A 4,748-nucleotide genomic window follows, 5' to 3' on the forward strand; every position below is an offset into this window, starting at 1 on the left:
CCATCAAAAGTGCTAGTTGTGTCCCTGGTCTAAAAATCCGAAAATGAGAGATAAATTGAAATCTAACCTAATTTATTAAAATTTTGATATCTATTTAAACATGCTAAAAGCCAGGAATGGATTAAGGTTTATGTATACGCATGAAAAGTGGAAACCAAATGAAAACTTTAGATATATTAAAAAAGTTAATAAGCCATGTTGTGAACTTGTAATTACATATTTTTCTTTTCATTGTAACTTTGTTTTCAATTTGAATTCGAACAATACCATTTATTTCAAATTTTAGAAAGAACGACCTACAAAAAGTGTAAATAGTATGATAGAATTTTTCTCTCAATTAAATCAATTTTTAAATTCAAATTGTACAATTACCGTTTTTTTATTTCGTTTTTGAAATTTGCAATCGACTATACATTTTCAGACTATAAAATCAATCGGCTATTGACCCTATTAACAATGCAGTATGAAAAGTTGTATTTAAAGTTTTTTCTCAACCACAAAATAGAAAAAGTAAAACAAATTGGATATTTAAAAATGCAAAAGAAAGAGCTTTTCTCGATATAAATGTATGGAATAAAATTTAACTAACTGTTTAAAAGATTACGATAGTCTTTCAAATTAATAATGATAATATAATCATTAGTTTTCAGACGAAGCTGGGTTCCCAAGCTTAGAAAGCTACTAATAAAAGTCAGATACATGCAGTCAAAGATAATATATATATAGATATGCAGGCAGGTATAAATCTCCTTCCTAAATTGCTTGTAGCAGACAACTAATTTTTGAACCTCTGAGAGAAGGTGCAAGGAGAGACATCTATAGCAAATTGATTACTTTCTATATTCCTTTCTCCCCTTGNTGTTCATAATTTATAACTATAGATGGATATCGTTTGTGATCTTTTTTAAACACGATTTTTCCACTGCACAAGAATTTGAGATGTTTCATATATCTTTCAAAATTGCATCTCAATTAGGGCTGGGCATCGGAACGGAGGTTTTCGAAAAGTTACACAAGAGTCCGTTAACGAAAGGCATAACCCGTACATTTTTTAGCTATTCATGAAACGGATTAGGGCCGTTTGTGAAAAATATTTACGGTTGAAAACGAAAACAGAACGATTTTTTTTAAAACAGTGAATTTCGTTTTTTCTGCTTTAACTTGCAGTAAACTTGAAAAAAAAACATATTTTTTTACTTGTTTTGACGTTTTTAAACGTCGTCTTGGGTTTTCACAACATAAATGCTGAGAATAGATCGCGGTACCTTTGAATTTAGATTTTAAAAATTTGGAGTTTGTCCAGCCGTGAAATATGAAAATATAGTTAAACTGCTAGTGCAGTTAATACTACAAAGACTGTGAACGGCTGCACCATTAACGATTTCATAACCCTTAACGATCTGACACCAATCAATCAATCAACCATTCCTTCAAGATGAATTGATGAATTGATGAATTAATAAATTGAGAATGGATGAATTGATGAAAGGATGAATTAATGAATTGATGAATTGATAAATTGATGAAAGGATGAATTGATGAATTGATGAATTGAAAAATTTACGAATTGATGAATTGATAAATTGATGAATGGGTAAAAGGATGAATTGATGAATTGATGAATTGATGAATTGATGAATTGATGAATTGATGAATAGGTGAATTGATGAATTGATGAATTGATGAATAGAAAAATTGATAGGTGGATAAAAGGATGAATTGATGAATTGATGAATTGATGAATTGATGAATTGATGAATTGATGAATAGGTGAATTGATGAATTGATGAATTGATGAATTGAAAAATTTACGACTTGATGAATTGATAAATTGAGGGATGGATATAAGGATGAATTAATGAATTGATAAATTGACGAATTGATGAATTGATGAATTGATGATGAAAGAGCGTGCTTCTTTAACAGGTTCGATCAATCTCTGAGATACATATTTCTAGATCAAAATCTTGAATAGAGTCATTAAACAAACCTTGTTCGTTAGACCCCCATCTATTTACCCCTCCCCCTTCCTGTATCCTTATCCCCCCCTTCACCTGTCTCAGTATTCATCCTAACTACAAGATTATTCTAAAAAACGTTTCATTTACATCAGAGCATGAGAATAGAACTTTTGAGATAATCCCGGGATCAAGTAGTAATCCGTAGCCGAGAAGAATACAATTAAACCCATTAGGAAATCCTGTGTTTGTAAATTGTAAATTAAGGACTAATCACTTACAAGTGGATATCGAGATCATGCAATGTAGACTTTAGCGTTGCCGTTATCTCACATAAAAGTTTAGACCTAAAAAAAAATGAAAAATATCTAACCTTCACAATCCCGCATCGTAATCCAACTACGGAAAGAGATCTTCATGCATCTCCTATGATCTCCTATGAAACAGGTTTTGTTCTGAAGAAAAATTGGTTATTTTTGGAATATTTCAAAGTTTACGCGTGCTGGTCGCCCCTAACAGATTATGGAAAACCTAAAATAAAGTGGGTGAACAATGATCCAAAAGTTGTAAGCTCTCACTCATAATTCGAGGAGAGTTTTGACACTTACTTCTTAAGAAATAAAACTAAAAACAACTGCTACAAAGTTTAAAAACATGAATGTCTAAGGCTACAAAAAGTATGAGTTAGAAGACCAAGTCGTTGCATTACTTTAAAGTCTTAACAATTGATACTTTTCATAGTATTCTGTATCTAAATATGAGTGATCTGGCCGCTAGGTGATTATGTTGCACATTATCACATTAAAAGGAGTGTAAGGAGTGTTTTAGTTAACATATTACATTCTGATCACCTCATCAGTCTTAGACCAGGAGATTAATAGCTGCCGATTTGTCTTTGCTTGAATATTTCATTCTAATTACTTTTGGGATTCGTGGTGGGGGGGGGGGATATGACAAAAAAGTTTAATCCTAAAACTATAGTTTTTTTGCTTAATTGCTTTATTTAATTAAAAGTTCTTTAATTCTCAGAAAAAGTTATTTTGCAAATATATTAAATGGAGAGCTGTAGGAAACCCAAAGTTGCTATAGCTGCAATAGGGTTGTTAATCACTTTTAAAAACGATCGAAAAAACTATCGTTTTTCGTTTTGTTTTTAGAAAAAAAATTATCGTTTTTGAAAACTAACCACTCGTTTTGATCTTTCAAAAACAAAAACGATCATTTTCTGACGAGCGCTATATTTAAAACGATCGTTTAAAAAAATTCGCTAATGAATCTGAGTTTTATGACAAATAATTTCATTTTTTTCAGGAAGAACTAACAATATTTTGTATTAAAAAGGTCGTTAACGAAAGGTCGTCGTTAACGATCGTTACGGCGAACTTTTTAAAAAATTACCGTTTCGTTTTTCGTTTTTTCTTCGTAATTTTTAAAACAAAACGATCGTTTTAAACTGCAAACTATTTGTCTTTAAGATCACCTTCCAAAATTCATTGAGCCGAAGAATTATCTTTACAATATTGAATTGCATTTGGAAATAAAACAAAAATACTAGCATATTCTTTCTTGCATCTGCTGCATAATCAATCACTTTATTAAAGAAAAATTATAGAAAAGTTTTATAATTATAAGAATCAGGAATGCAACATTCGATCAACGGTCGTCAGTCCCTTTAAAGCGCTTTAAGTCGTCATTAAAATCTCCTTCTTTATGGTTAACCCTGTAAAAACCCTATTAATTTCTACATCACGAGTTGAGGGTGTTTGTGAAAAGATTTGTTCTGACTCTGACAAAGAAGCTATACTGTAAAACGCTACTGTAAAAATTAGAACTTTTCAATTTCATCCTTTTAGTACGTAAACCTAATCTCATGGAAGCTGTCACTTTTACCCTAATTCAGTTATTAAACATCACATTTTTGTAACCCGTATTTTGCATTTTTCTCTACTTTATAAAAAAAATGTTTAGTGTTCCATTTCAAGATTGATCTCTGATGCAGTAGGACTCATAACACATGTGGAGCATGGCAATTAAGCAAGTTTTTGTGTTTTTGATGTTGTATTGCTGTGTTTGATATTGATGTTAATTGGACTGTTTAAAATCATAAACCAAGTCTAACAGTCGTCTTTCTATTGCACAGTTTATGGGTCCCTCTGTATACAAAACATGCAGAAAAAATGTGTCTCTTCATAAATATAAATTACTGAAACTTATTATAGAAAACAACTGAATATGATTTATGAAGGAGGAAAAACAAGTAATTTTACACATAAGTCAATACAATTAGGCCTGAAGGTATTTAAATTGCAATAATTAGCTTATGGCACAAAGTGTTATGATGTGCAGCTTAAACCCGATAAAACAGGAAACAAAGCAGTTTTTAATACAAGGAAAACAAGAAAACAGCGTAACAACTGCACTACACATTTAATTTTGAAATAAAAAAATCGCTTATATTGAAAAATCGTTTATTTGTAAGCAAAAATTGTGTGACCGCCAACTAAGAGTTTTTCTTTTCGTGGTATATAAGCTATTTTTGTCAATTAATTGGCAGCTATCCAACTTTTTCAGCAAAAATTAGAGTGTATGTCGTCTTCATATTTCTTCTTAACCTTTGAGTTTTTATATAACTTGCAACACAATATTTCTCGAACAAGTGTTCGAACTTTTTCAGTTAAGAATCATGGAACAATGCACATGGCCTCTTCTATCTTCCAATGTACATGGCCTCTTCTATCTTCCATGTACAATGTACATGGCCCCTTCTTTCTTTTCTCTCAGTATAGCTGA

Source organism: Eurytemora carolleeae, unplaced genomic scaffold (genome assembly GCF_000591075.1).
Source record: "Eurytemora carolleeae unplaced genomic scaffold, Eaff_2.0 scaffold523, whole genome shotgun sequence".
Classification (NCBI taxonomy): domain Eukaryota; kingdom Metazoa; phylum Arthropoda; class Copepoda; order Calanoida; family Temoridae; genus Eurytemora; species Eurytemora carolleeae.